The sequence below is a fragment of the Salmo salar genome, chromosome 21 (assembly GCF_965601325.2).
Source record: "Salmo salar chromosome 21, fSalSal1, whole genome shotgun sequence".
Taxonomy (NCBI): Eukaryota; Metazoa; Chordata; class Actinopteri; order Salmoniformes; family Salmonidae; genus Salmo; species Salmo salar.
The window spans coordinates 40,967,284-40,983,277 of NC_138311.1; the positions used below are offsets into that span (position 1 = coordinate 40,967,284).

At 42.4% G+C, this 15,994-nt stretch overlaps 1 protein-coding gene across 1 annotated transcript in view; it reads left to right on the forward strand.

Annotated features, from left to right (window-relative positions):
* The first annotated feature begins 314 nt into the window (after window positions 1–314).
* The window catches only part of LOC106582360 (zinc finger protein GLI2), a 178,592-nt gene continuing 162,912 nt past the window's right edge, over window positions 315–15,994 (forward strand). The window contains exon 1 of the mRNA XM_045704761.2: window positions 315–927. The gene's annotated coding sequence lies outside the window, so the exon portion shown is untranslated. The remainder of the gene's footprint in view (window positions 928–15,994) is intronic.

Below are 15,994 nucleotides of genomic sequence, written 5' to 3' on the forward strand. Positions count from 1 at the left end.
GCATTCCAAGTGTTAAAGTCTGACACATCATGTAACTTGCTAGTACCAGGCACTGTTGATAATGGAGGAAAGTATCCCTAATGATGTGCTTTGTGTAGGCTATGTGGAAGGCTTGTCTCCAAATTGATTTCATCAGTGTTACTGCTGTAAGTCTACGCCAAGACAAATGGCGACGGGGAAGAAGATATCAATTTCCCAAAAATATGTGATGGCCAAAAAATATGTTTATATGAGGAGGGGGTCGGTTGGGTGATATACTAGTCAGTTGCGATGATGCACCTATTCTCAATTGAATAGCCCATGTGTATCTGACAGAAGTAGCTCCCAGTAACGTTCCTGCCTGAAGTCTGTGAAATCGAACAATAATTAAACTTTATCTAACTTGTACCTGAGTCCAACTGCTGGATTGAGTTAGCCCGGCCCATCTGGAGCAGCAAATGGCTCAACTCAACAGGGAGCACGGAGGAGGTGGAGGGTAGAGAGGGGGAGAGAAAGAGGGGATCGGATTGAAAACAGATCAGCTTGAAGATCTCACCACCGCATGTCTAGAACAACTGTCGATTAAAATCTAGTTTTAGTTTACATTTTCAGACACGTATTCTGGCGAAAACATGTCATGCGCTTTCTTATGTAAAAACTCAAAGGTGAGTGAGAAAACGTTACCGCTTGAAGATGATGGATTGTAAAAGTTAGATGCGAGTAAATGCGCTCCTCCGTGTTAAATGAGTTATCCGAGGGATGCCGTGTCCCGAACTTTGAGTAGACTTTGAAACTTTTCTTAAAGTATTTTTTTTTCAAAGAGACATAGCCGGCCTCAGCTGTTTTCATTGAAAAAGTACACTTTAGCCTTATTCTCGAAATACTTGCAGAGAGTCATCGGACAAAGTGAACAAAACAGCATCGGGGTTTAAAGAGAAAGTGTTCAAGGTAAGGAAAGTTTTTGTTGTGGTGTAGACTAGCCTAGATGACAAGCTTGGAAACATTTTAAAACAAATTATTCATTTCTTATTTGAAACCTCTTGATGCTGAATGCAATAGACAAGCTATATGTGTTTAAATGTAAACCACTATCCTGCAGTCACATTGAATAATCTTGCGTGTCAAGGACAGATGGGGTTTGGGTAACTCCACATCACATTTGCACTTTGAACTTAACTGACATTGGAATCCAAAACATTCTGTCTTGCAACTTGATCTATATGCGAAGAGATGTGATCCGAAAGCCGCGGCGTCAACCCTTCTACTGACTTCCAAATGTCTGCAGAGCAGTAGCCTAGACCTATTGTGATTCACTGAATCTATAAATGTGATCCTAAAAATGTGTGCGAAGTTCGATGTAAACAGTAACTTTTATTTTGCAATACATTTTGTGCATATTTCTGGAAGTTTTAACTTCTATAGGTTTAGGGACATGTGTTCTCAAATGTTGTTGTCTTGTCTATCATAATTTTGAGTGGTTTCAGATTGACACATTTCATAGGCTACATTCCAATTTAATTGTGCTTTTCACGCTAACGTTTGTGGCAGACGGACTGTTGGCCTATACACAGTGGCTACAAGTTGACGTAAAAGAAAGTGATAGGTGCTCAAGAGTGCACTCACTTCACTCCGTGTAAAGATTATTTCAAGATCCCTCTCATTTAAACACTTGCAATACATGTTTCAAGTGCTTGCCATGCTGTGGAATTAAGGACACCTCCTTGAATCTCCCATGTCAGTAGGAGTAGTGTCCTTATTGTTGAAAAATTCTCAGTTGTTTGCCTGTTTGCACTGTAGCCTGAGTAATCAACAAACACTTGGCGCTTTTGTGCGGGTAAAACAGCTATATTTACTGTTGGCTTTTACCCATCTAGAGTGTGTGTTAATAATCCCCAGGCTAATGCCTGAACTAATAAAATGAGCACCATTTTCCTTATTTTGGTCTGCATTCAGATCAGTTATAGAACTACAAATAAAAAAGAAAAGATGTGGTTTTAGGATTGTATATCAATTCTTAGGATATAGTTTAAATGTAAAATTAATTCCTTAATCAGTGATATTCATCAACTCAAATGTAAAACTGATGAAAGGAATGGTTAAAGTTATTTGATGTCATGGGTTTACTGAAGAATGTTAAAACTTCAGGATTTTGCAAAGGAACAATAGTATGTCCTCTAGAGAATAAAGTGAAAAGAAAACAGTGAAAAGAAAGAAATGAAAAGTAAGAATAGACAAATGCTCAAGGAAAAAGCTCTGACTCTTGCAAAAAGCATTGGTGGTGGTATGCATTTCTGTGTTGCGCATGGTGGATACATGTCTGTGTATCCACCATGAGTGTGATTTTAATTTAATGCGTTGATGCACATGCAGTTGCGGGAACATTAGCATAAGAAAAAAGTTTTAGTGCATTTGCCATTGTGCTGAATGAAGAGTTCCAGCAGTCAGGCCTGGGGAGAGTGAAAGAATGTAAAGAAATGATGGGGCTATTCAGCCTATTCAACCTCTGCTTGGGGCTCTTTTCTCTAGGCTCTGAAACCCATGGTGGCGATGTCACTTTCATCTCCCAAGCCAGAGCCAGCCTCTCTCTCTTTTCTATGTTCCCCTTACCCTCCGTTTCTCTCTTTCACATGTCCCTCCACAGCTCTCCCCACTTTATTGATCTGCCGTTTTTCTTCTCTGGAAGTCTGCAGAAATTTAATGAACCGAATACTGGAAAAGGGAAAGGAGGAGAGGTGGGGGGGGACTTTAAAAACCCCAAATACTGATGAAGTCTAGCATGCAGGAGGGTCAGGAGGAGGAAAATACTGTTTGAATGACTCTGAGGAGGACAGGAAGAGGATAGACCTCCCTAAAGAGAGGACAACATTTTTTGAAAAGAACAGGGTTTTCTTGTCCCTTTCTCTCTCTCCTCTCACACCTCAGTGAGCTAAAATACTATACTGTTCCGATAAAGCCATTTACTATAGCATGGCATTCCTAGATTGCAGTCCCTTTAAGCTCTGTCCCCTTAAACTGCTCAGAGATTCTACCAGGAGAAAAGCCAATGTTTCGGGTATACAGTTGAGAAAGTTGTCGTGTTTAGAAATCTACTTGATGTAAAATAAATAACTACAGCTGCTGTATCTCCATAGTTTACATGTTTCCCAGAACGGCTGTTTTCCCACAATTATGTTTCTGTTCTGATGGCCATATTACGTGGTTATATTAGGCCATTATGATTACAAACCACACCGTTTTAATATAGGCAAAACGTTGATGGTTTAATCATATCCAAAATTCCCTACACTGCATTTAAACTGTATTTTCATATTTCCATTGCTGTAAAGGAAAATGAACATGCCACCTTCCCACCAGTCTTGTTAAGCCTGCTGTATGTTTTGCAACACATTGTTGAGCCCAACACTATTTCCCTACTATCTAGATGACGTATACCACTGACGTTGTGTACAACGAGTGGTTGTCATCGAGTGAAAAGAGCATTATCATTCTAGACCCGTCAGAGACACCACTTTGAGAGTGTTGGACAATACTGGGTGTCTAGCAGGACCTGCGCAGCCTTCCTTCAGCCCAGCCCGGGGGGAGCTGTGTGGGGGTGGAGGGTGGCTGAAGTACACTCATGTCTCGAGCTCAATTGATGGGCATTTAATGGCCATTTAGGGAGCTGTAAAAAGACATCTATGTGTTGAACTATTCCAGTCCACCACGGCGCACTCTTCTAACAGCGAGGCTGTACTTGAGATGAGGGGGAAGGTGGAGGGAAGGGGGAAACACAGGGATGAGTAAAGTGACGGCAGTCGGCAGAGAAGCTACATTCATTTGTTTTCAGGGTCCCTCTTTGAGTTCCTCTCTGCATTGGCTTGGGATGGCAAGTGGACACAATCAAGGCTTTTTAGTGTCTGTTATACCATACCCTCGAGGCATCTGGCTCATTCTCTTTCAAGTGTCTGGGGTTAAATAGGATCACATCATATCCGTCTGGAAGAGTGAGAGTAGCAACCTGCCCTGCCTGGCCTTGTCCCCTCTCATTCCCCACTCCATCTCTCACAGGGCCAGCTAGGCCTAGGAGTGAGTACTTAGACCCCACCTCACCCCCCTCTCCATCTCTCACAGGGCCAGCCATGAGAACGAGTCCTTACTAAGACACACAGTGCCATGGAATGTGAGGTTGAGAGAATTTACATCTGTTGTTATCGAAAGAAAATGGCAAACCATGTATGGCCTCCTCTGTAAAAAAACACGTAATTGTAAAAGTAAAGGAGACAGCCCAATGTGGTTTTAACTAGCCATTTAAGCGCTGTATGGTAAAATCACTGACAACCTCATTACATCGTGATTGATGTCATTAATCTTGGGAGGCGGGAGGCACAGTGAGTTGCTCTCATCAAAAAGCAAGAAGCTAGGCTACAATTACGGAGGACATGGTTTCTCTCGAGGAAACACTATTTCCAGGTTTCTGTAAGTCACGCAACAAGGCCTAATGATCTATTTCCTCTAGACCTACCCATTTATTTACCAAAATTCTCCCTGTCAGTCACAATCACAGGCACCAAAGTGGGAATATTTTGGGGGCCTTTGGACTCCAGGGGTGTATGCGGAATGACACCTTATTCCCTTTATAGTGCATTAGTTTTGACAATGGTCCGAGTCAAAAGAAGTGCACTACATAGGGAGTAGGGTACAACTTTGGGGCCTCTGGACTTCATAACTCTGTAGTCCCAGCCTGCCTTCACACTGTTCTCTGAGGGAGGAAGGAATGAAACTTCAACAGATTAAATCATGTATACAATTTACATTATGTTATATATGATGTGTCAACACCATGACATCTTGAAACGATACCCAGCCCCACAGCCAGAGTTCTCCAAACACAGGCTTTTAGCAGTGGTTCTATAGGTCAAAGCAAGTTAGCCATTTGGAGTGGTGGACACAACATTTATTTCATTACTTCACCCTAAAATAAACCATTGGGTTTAAGCTGCAGAGCTCTGCGCTAACACAGAGATAACCACAACTGGACCGGCCCACTTTGCTCAACCAGCTAAATAGCTTGAGAAAAAAACATGGGTTATGTTTGGTTTCCAGTACACTACCAGTCAAGCTTTTCCGGTCCACTGGCACCAAGATATATACACTGCTCAAAAAAATAAAGGGAACACTTAAACAACACAATGTAACTCCAAGTCAATCACACTTCTGTGAAATCAAACTGTCCACTTAGGAAGCAACACTGATTGACAATAAATTTCACATGCTGTTGTGCAAATGGAATAGACAACAGGTGGAAATTATAGGCAATTAGCAAGACACCCCCAATAAAGGAGTGGTTCTGCAGGTGGGGACCACAGACCACTTCTCAGTTCCTATGCTTCCTGGCTGATGTTTTGGTCACTTTTGAATGCTGGCGGTGCTTTCACTCTAGTGGTAGCATGAGACGGAGTCTACAACCCACACAAGTGGCTCAGGTAGTGCAGCTCATCCAGGATGGCACATCAATGCGAGCTGTGGCAAGAAGGTTTGCTGTGTCTGTCAGCGTAGTGTCCAGAGCATGGAGGTGCTACCAGGAGACAGGCCAGTACATCAGGAGACGTGGAGGAGGCCGTAGGAGGGCAAAAACCCAGCAGCAGGACCGCTACCTCCGCCTTTGTGCAAGGAGGAGCAGGAGAAGCACTGCCAGGGCCTGCAAAATGACCTCCAGCAGGCCACAAATGTGCATGTGTCTGCTCAAACGGTCAGAAACAGACTCCATGAGGGTGGTATGAGGGCCCGACGTCCACAGGTGGGGGTTTTGCTTACAGCCCAACACCGTGCAGGACGTTTGGCATTTGCCAGAGAACACCAAGATTGGCAAATTCGCCACTGGCGCCCTGTGCTCTTCACAGATGAAAGCAGGTTCACACTGAGCACGTGACAGACGTGACAGAGTCTGGAGACGCCGTGGAGAACGATCTGCTGCCTGCAACATCCTCCAGCATGACCGGTTTGGCGGTGGGTCAGTCATGGTGTGGGGTGGCATTTCTTTGGGGGGCCGCACAGCCCTCCATGTGCTCGCCAGAGGTAGCCTGACTGCCATTACGTACCGAGATGAGATCCTCAGACCCCTTGTGAGACCATATGCTGGTGCGGTTGGCCCTGGGTTCCTCCTAATGCAAGACCATGCTAGACCTCATGTGGCTGGAGTGTGTCAGCAGTTCCTGCAAGAGGAAGGCATTGATGCTATGGACTGGCCCGCCCGTTCCCCAGACCTGAATCCAATTGAGCACATCTGGGACATCATGTCTCGCTCCATCCACCAACGCCACGTTGCACCACAGACTGTCCAGGAGTTGGCGGATGCTTTAGTCCAGGTCTGGGAGGAGATCCCTCAGGAGACCATCCGCCACCTCGTCAGGAGCATGCCCAGGCGTTGTAGGGAGGTCATACAGGCACGTGTAGGCCACACACACTACTGAGCCTCATTTGGACTTGTTTTAAGGACATTACATCAAAGTTGGATCAGCCTGTAGTGTGGTTTTACACTCAAAATTAAAGTGGGACTCCAAATCCAGACCTCCATGGGTTGATAAATTGGATTTCCATTGATTATTTTTGTGTGATTTTGTTGTCAGCACATTCAACTATGTAAAGAAAAAAGTATTTAATAAGATTATTTAATTCATTCAGATCTAGGATGTGTTATTTTAGTGTTCCCTTTATTTTTTGGAGCAGTATATATATATATATATATAAAATCATAATAATATATAGCCAAAATGTAGCCGAACCATGTGCCTGGTTCTCCTTACTTCTTGTTCGTCCTAACACTCTGAACCAACACCAAGCCTGGCGGACACTGGAGAGATCTGAGCTCAGCATGTGGTTCATCTGAGAGGGTTGTCTTGATCCTACTGCTAATCACCTCCTATAGCAGGTTAGCCAGGGTAACAAGATGATCTGCGGTTCCATCACGGAAACTTTCCTTTCACAGCAACTTGCAGAAGCCCAGACAGAGTATCATTATTAACACCATTGTGTCTTCTCCTATCTTACTCTCCATTGCCAATGAATGACCAGATTCACTGTGTTGGTTGTTCCTAAGACTGACATGGACTCCCAGACAATGGTGTATTGTTTTCAGTGTTTGCCGTCGGCTTTAATCTGATGCAGAGCGTCAGGTCTATAGAGAGGCCGCTTGCAGAACACGGAGCATATTCAACAGTGTGTGTGTGTGTGTGTGTGTGTGTGTGTGTGTGTGTGTGTGTGTGTGTGTGTGTGTGTGTGTGTGTGTGTGTGTGTGTGTGTGTGTGTGTGTGTGTGTGTGTGTGTGTGTGTGCATGCTCTGTTTGTGCTTCCAACACTGGGGTTTTGAGAAAGGGGAGAGGCCTCAGTTGTAAGTTATGATTTATCTAAAGGCCTCCCGTAGCTACAAAGCAAAGTTGACTTACTGACTTGCCCATAGGGGCTGAATGTAATCGTATTACATTCCATATGATGAGAAATATTAAGTCCCTTACTTTGTGCCAGGCCACAGACTCCTCTGTGATAGACTAGGAGACGAGGGGAGTGCATTGAAAGCATTTAACTGCTTGCAAAGAAACCATTTGGTTCTTCTACACCAGGGCTGTCCAACCCTGTTCCTGGAGAGCTACCCTCCTGTAGGTTTTCCTTTCAACCCCAGTTGTAACTAACTTGATTCAGCTTATCAACCAGTTAATTATTAGAATCAGGTACGCTAGATTAGGGATGGAGCTAAAACCTACAGGATGGTAGCTCTCCAGGAACAGAGTTGGAGAGCCCTGTTCTACACCAACTCCCTCCCCAACACATGTCCACTAGCTCACTGCCTGCCTGCCGCCATTGCGTCGGCCTCTCTCCGGCTCAGAACAAAACTCTGGTTCTGGGTTCAGTCCATTTTGAGGTTTGTTTTGGAATCCTCTCATTAGATGGGAGAACCTGATGGGACGAGGATCGTATGTGGATGCATGCTGCCTTTGTCTTCTCTCAGTAACTTGAAACATGTAAGACTTTTCAAATATAATGCAACAAATATGTTGCGCAATGTGTGTTCAGAGTAGAATCGGCATAAATGCAGTCATGGCAGAACTGTAACAGTATCCCCGAGCTCCTTATCCTCAGTGTTGAGAAAAGTGTGGAACTTCCTTCAAATAGACAGATTGGAAAAGACCATTAAGAACTCTTGTGGTGTTAACGTACCTATTACTACCATCTCATGTGTGGGTGGCCGCAGGGGCGGAAATCCCGGGGGGGACGGGGGGGACATGACCCCCCCATCCTGGGAAAAATATGATTTGTCCCCCCCAATATATCACTGAAACATAACTATGTAATTTAAATAATATTAATAATACGCAATGAAAGCAATTGTGCTGATTATAGACACTTAATAGCGCGTTTTTAAGTTTCAAAAGATTGCGACCCCCCCGCCCTTTGCCTCACAATGGTTTGATCCACTGCCAGTTCCTTAGCTTGCTACGTAACTGCCGTGAGGTTCATCCAGTCAATCGCGCACACACACACACTAGCTGTATATGCAGAGCTAGCGCGCAAATATTAACTATTAAGCTAGCTAGTACCTATTCCATTTATGTGGCGTCGTCAAAGATGGAATCAGCATGCAGATGATGTAAGTTAGTGCTTTAAAGTCCCTGTGATAAGGTTAGCGATAAACTGAAGTCCAAACTGAACAGAACTACACTCTCATCTACCATTGTCTTAAATATATTTAATGGTCTCGTTGCAAAAGCTAAATTGTCGCAAGGGAACTTTTATTTATTTATTTTATTTCACCTTTATTTAACCCGGGTAGCAAAGATTATCGCAAACACCACTGAAACTGAATTGGTGCTCGCTAGCTTTGCAAATTCAGCTATTGTTGGAAGCCAGCCAATATGAAACAAACTATTAAAATTACAAAAGGTTGCAGCATATGTTGTGTAAATGGTGAACTCATACAGCTGTCAACTCTTGTCATTTTAATTCGTTTCACATTTGCTAGCTACCTTTTAGATCGAAGCCCATATAGAATGATTGAAGATGATAGAAGCCCATCTCTTACTGTAAATAACCTACACACTGTGTGTGTAGCCAGCCAGGTAGAAAAATGGCATAAAAATAAAAGACGGACATCAGAGTATTTTTCAATACACCAAAACGCATAGTAAGAACCCTAGTAGCCTAATATCTCAAAGACTAGTTGATAAAATGTTCATAAGAAAGAAATGAAATTCTAATGGAAATGTTTCACAATGATGTCATTAGGCAGAGCAGGCAACAGATGGCACACAGACAGCAGAGTTGGGGACAGATATGCAGGGACAGACTGGCAGAGACAGGGAGTCTCAGGTAAGTTTGTTGAGTCTTTGTTTGGCAACATTATGAAAGGTTCTCAATTTTTTTGACTTGTAAAATAGGAACATAATTGGAAAATGCCATGGATACCCCCACTCTCAACTTAAACTGGTGACTGAACTAAGATTTGTTAAAGGCAATGGTATTGCTGTTGTGATTAGTTGTGTAGTTTTGGGTACCGGTAGTTAGGAGTATGGCAAACACCTTATTTCTTTGGTTACTCAATATACATTTACCATATTACAATGTAGGCTATGTGTTACAGCACTACTTTTGGTGTCCCCCTCAGGAATTGCTCTTGAGAAAATGTAATGTAATTGTCCCCTCCAAAGTGGATATCAGATTTTCGCCCCTGGGTGGCCGGTCTTTACACCTTTTGTTATCATTCTCAAAGAGTCGCTGGGTGTCAATGCTTCTGAATCATCGCTTGTAAAAGACGGACATGTTCTGACAATTGAAGTACAGGCTAGGCTGATTGCTTAACCAGGTATATTTGGCTCAGTGTGGCTTCCAGGTTGTCATCGCACCTCTTGGTGTGCTTGTGGCAGCTGGTAGGACATTGACCCCCCACACACAAGGGCCTCAGACAACAGCTAGAGCTGTCCCCTCGTCACCAAGGCGTCCGATCTGAGGAACAGCTGACAGACTGCCGGCACACACACACTTCAGAGATAAAGGCTGCTTTCAAAAGCACTTATATTAGAATGATAATCTCTTGTAATATCAATGTGGATGTGTCATCATTAAATAGATACACTTGGAAGGACAAATGACAACTGTAGATTTTTGCCTTTGATTCAAAGGGATACACACATATGTGCACACCATACCACCCACACCACCCGCTGTTGCCTAAGGGGCCTGGTGAGGATATTGACAGCTGTAACTGTTGAGAATGAGTCGTAACAACACATTTAGGATAAATGACCAGGCCCCAAATGCTACTGAAAGAAAGAAGCCGACTCTGCAATGTGGCACAAATGACAGCTGATCTGAGCTGAGGGTTTCTCCCATAGAATGATATGATCATCTATGGTTTCTCCTCTCCTGAGCAGATGGCAACTTATTTGACCATACATGACATAACTTGATCAAGTGCTTGTATGATTATTGTTTTTAGCACAATTATTTGCTTGTTACTGCATGGCCATAACATAACAAAACTCCCCAACACACAAACCCCTATGTAATTACATTGTGAGAAATGGAAATGATCACAGTTAGAACATTTATATATGTGGATGTGTATGTACAGTGCCTTCAGAAACTAATTAGACCCCTTGACTTTTTCCACATTTTGTTAGGTTACAGCCTTATTCTAAAATTGATTAAATCATTTTTTTCCTCATCAATCTACACATAATACCCCATAATGACAAAGCAGAAATAGGTTTTTAGAATTTTTTGCAAATTTATTACAAATAAAAACAGAAATATTACATACATAAGTATTCAGACCCTTTACTCAGTACTTTGTTGAAGCACCTTTGGCAGCAATTACAGCCTTGAGTCTTCTTGGGTATGACGCTACAAGCTTGGCACACCTGTATTTGGGGAGTTTTTCCCATTCTTCTCTGCAGAGCCCCTCAAGCTCTATCAGGTTGTATGGGGAGCATTGCTGCACAGCTATTTTCAGGTCTCTCCAGAGATGTTCGATCGGGCCACTCAAGGACATTCAGAGACTTGTCCCGGAGCCATTCCTGCATTTTCTTGCTGTGTGCTTAGGGTCATTGTCCTGTTGGAAGGTGAACCTTCACCGCAGTCTGCGGTCCTGAGCGCTCTGGGGCAGGTTTTCATCAAGGGTCTCTCTGTACTTTTCTCCGTTCATCTTTCCCTCAATCCTGACTAGTCTCCCAGTCCCTGCTGCTGAAAAACACCCCCACAGCATGATGCTGCCACCACCATGCTTCACCGTAGGGATGGTGCCAGGTTTCCTCCAGACGTGACGCTTGGTATTTAGGCCAAAAAGTTCAATCTTGGTTTCATCAGACAGGAGAATCTTGTTTCTCATGGTCTGAGTCCTTTATGTGCCTTTTGGCAAACTCCAAGCGGGCTGTCATGTGTCTTTTACTGAGGAGGGGCTTCCGTCTGGCCACTCTACCATAAAGACCTGATTGGTGGAGTGCTGCAGAGATGGTTGTCCTTCTGGAAGGTTCTCCCATCTCCACAGAGGAATTCTAGGAACTCGGGTTCTTGGTCACCTCCCTGACAAAGGCCCTTCTCCCCTGATTGCTCAGTTTGGCCGGGCGGCCAGCTCTAGAAAGATTCTTGGTGGTTCCAAACTTCTTCCATTTAAAGAATGATGGAGGCCACTGTGTTCTTGGGGACCTTCAATGCTGCAAAAAATTTTTGGTACCCTTCCACAGATCTGTGCCTCGACACAATCCTGTCTCTACGGACAATTCCTTCGACCTCATGGCTTGGTTTTTGCTCTGACATGCACTGTCAACTGTGGGACCTTATATAGATAGGTGTGTGCCTTTCCAAATCATGTCCAATCAATTGAATTTACCACAGGTGGACTCAATTTCGAGTCTCATAGCACAGGGTCTGAATACTTATGTAAATTAGGTATTTCTGTTATTTCTCTCGCTTTGCCATTACGGGGTATTGTGTGTAGATTGCTGAGGATTCTTTTTATTTAATACATTTTAGAATAAGGCTGTAACGCATCAAATGAAAATGATGCAGACAATTACATTGATGGAAGCTACAATCTATCTGCAATATTTAAGCTGATCTACCCCCTAAAAAAAAGTTAGGACATTTCTCAGGCGATTGTGTTTGAGTCTTTACATCTGTTTTATATAAAGAGATCAACCACAGGATATTGCATGTACTAGCAGCGAGTGGTGGTGGGGGAGGGTGGGTTAAAGGGAACAGCTCATCCACATGACTCGTCTGTGTACATCTGTTCATTCTGGGGATCATTGGAAGAACATGGCCTCTGAGTGACTGACTGATTGCCTCCCAGCTACTAAGAACAGGACACGGAATCTAGTGTACTTACTCAGTGAATGTACAGTGTGTACTCAAAGTATTTCTTCATAGTCAAAATCCGAAAATGGCATCCTATTCCTTATTTAGTACACTACTTTTGACCTGGCTCTGGATAAAGGTAGTGCACTTATAGCAAATAAGGTTTATAGTCAAGTGCCGGTTCTCTCAGGCTTCCTTTGTGAACATGTTAAGGTAGTAATAGTAGTACTTTCCTGGCCGGAGAATCCATTTTAAGGCAGTAATAGTAGTACTTTGCTTGCTTTTGAATCCATGTTAAGGCAGTAATAGTAGTACTTTCCTAGCCTGGGCAATGGGCATACAGTATATACCGTAGCACCTTTCACTATTTCTCTTCGTTGTTAGAGTCTGATCTTCCTCTATGAGTGCTCAAATTTCAGATAGTCAGTTGACTCAAGCTTCCTTTGTGAACATGTTAGGGCAATAGTTTCCTTTCTCGGTTCACTGACCATGAGGACACCTATCTATATGACAAATCATACAACAGATATTCCTTCCTGCGTCTGAGTCACGCATATGACTAATGAATGCTGCCAGTTCCTTTTCCACCATATATTTTAACCTGTGCCCTTTTTAAACCAGGGCTTCAAAGGTTTTCAGGGGTGGATGTTGTTCTGATGACAGTGATTCCCCCATCTAGAATGTGCCCTTGTCTTAAAGCATCCACATGCTTCCCAGCCAAAACAGTTCGGAAACAGTTTGTGCATTTATTATGACAACATTTTGTTCGGGCACACAACATTTTATAGTCCGTTGCATAAGGTACTGACAACAAATATATTTGCGTTTTATCAATGGCAATTTGAATGCACGGAGAGACCATGACGAGATCCTGAGACCCATTGTTCATCCGCCACCATAACCTCATGTTTCAGCATGATAATGCACAGTCCCATGTCGCAAGGATCTGTACACAATTCCTGGAAGCTGAACATTTTCCAGTTCTTCCATGGCCTGCATACTCACCAGACATGTCACCCATTGAGCATGTTTGGGATGCTCTGGATCGACGTGTACGACAGAGTGATCCAGTTAGGGCTGTGGCGTTCACGACATTTTGTCGGCCTGTTATTGTCATGCAAAAGTCTGCCGGTCTCACAGTAATTGATCGTTAATTAACATAAACACATTTAGCATCTCCAGGCCTCCACGCATACAAACCATACAAGCCATACAAACCATACAAGCCACTGATGCGCTGCCTTTGGAACATCTACGTTTAAAAAAGTCTAATAAATCAATTGAAAATATACCATTACAATAAATCCATTATTTATTTTAATAAGGTCTAAAGAAACAATATGTTATGAAGAAACATTTATTTCAGAAGAACAGAATATGAGTTGGCCTACTGTATGTTATCTGGCTAAGTGCCATTCCATAGGCTGTAGGCTTGTTAATTTAGCAGACAAGATATGCTTATAAGTCCCATGCCATTATTTTATATTCGATTATTTTATAGTATGATGGATATAATTGAACCTAGGTGAATAAAGTAGAAAGGATATTTTTCCCATTCCAGAGCGAGTGTGCATATTAGACTCATTTCAGGAAACTAGGCGTATGTCGCGCATGACTACTTCACATAAGAGCCATTTGAACGTACATTTTTTTATCAAAGTTTTTTGGCAGAAATGCCTTCTGGAACATGTGAACTTTCATGTGTCGTTAATAACAAACTTGTATGCCATCTGTAAATATGAATAAAATTGTTAAATTACGAACCTAGTTGGTTTAGCCACAGAAAAAGACAGTAACCTTCCCGCTAGCCATGATTGGCTGAGATAATGGGTAGGCTGGACATGCCGAGAGATGAGTTTGGATTGGTCTGCCATGTAGCATGCTTCTGTCTATAACATGAGCTGGTCAGTATGTGTAGGTAATCCTTTCTAACACATATTTTTTGAAAGTTACTGCAAAGGTTTTGTTCTCCACTTTCTGGAGGACCGAGTTTTGAAATCAGTGTAATGCACAGTGGAATTAGAATATGATAGCTAAGAAGATGAAGAAAATTCAGGCGTTTTATTGCAAATATGCAGACGGAGTTGAAAAGAGAACAAACAGAAGGCTGTTGTATAAAACACATGTCTCCGGATTACATCTTTAAACTAAGGCAACCATGGCATTTGTGACAGAGAGGGAGAAGTGTCCATCCATGTATATGCATAAGATAGTCTAGCTAGCTATATTTTCAGATATTACATGTATCTAATTTAGTCAGAAAGTTGTTTTCATTTTAACCTGTTAGGGACAGACGTTCCGCTAGCGTAACGCCTCATCAATATCCAATGGTATAGAGTGGCGCGAATTACAAATACCTCAAAAATGCTAAAACTACAATTTTTCAAACATATGACTATTTCACACCATTTTAAAGACAAGACTCTCCTTTATCTAACCACATTGTCCGATTTCAAAAAGGCTTTACAACGAAAGCAAAACATTAGATTATGTCAGGAGAGTACCCTCCCAAAAATAATCACACAGCCATTTTCAAAGCAAGCATATATGTCACAAATACCAAAACCACAGCTAAATGCAGCACTAACCTTTGATGATCTTCATCAGATGACACTCCTAGGACATTATGTTATACAATACATGAATGTTTTGTTCAATCAAGTTCATATTTCTATCAAAAAACAGCTTTTTACATTAGCATGTTTTGTTCAGAACTAGCATACCCACCGAAAACTTCCGGTGAATTTACTAAATTACTCACGATAAACGTTGACAAAAAAAACATAACAATTATTTTAAGAATTATAGATACAGAACTCCTTTATGCAATCGCGGTGTCCGATTTTAAAATAGCTTTTCGGTGAAAGCACATCTTATAATATTCTGAGTAGATAGCCCGGCCATCATGGCTAGCTATTTTGACACCCACCAAGTTTGGCACTCACCAAACTCAGATTTGCTATAAGAAAAATTTGATTACCTTTGCTGTTCTTCATCAGAATGCACTCCCAGGACTTCTACTTCAACAACCAATGTTGTTTTGGTTCCAAATAATCCATAGTTATATCCAAATAGCTCCGTTTTGTTCGTGCATTCAAGTCACTATCCAAAGGGTGACGCGTCGGCGCGTTTCGTGACGAAAAAAATTCAAAATATTCCATTACCGTACTTCGAAGCATGTCAAACGCTGTTTAAAATAAATTTTTATGAGATTTTTCTCGTAAAATAGCGATAATATTCCAACCGGGAGACGTTGTATCCGTTCAAACACTGAAAGTAAAACATGGAGTCGTCACATGCATGCGCGCGCCAGTGCCATTGTCCTCAGAAGGACCACTCACCAAAACCCCTGCTGTTTTTCGCCCAGAGACTGCAGAGCTATCATTCCATGTTCTGGCGCCTTCCTAGAGCCAATGAAAGCCTTAGAAAATGTCACGTTACAGCAGAGATCCTGTATTTTCGATAAAGAGGCTATAGAAGGACAAGAAATGGTCAGACAGGGCACTTCCCATATAGAATCTTCTCAGGTTTTGGCCTGCCATATGAGTTCTGTTTTACTCACAGACACCATTCAAACAGTTTTAGAAACTTTAGGGTGTTTTCTTACCAAATCTACTAATTATATGCATATTCTGGTTTCTGGGCAGGAGTAATAACCAGATTAAATCGGGTACGTTTTAACGTTATGAGT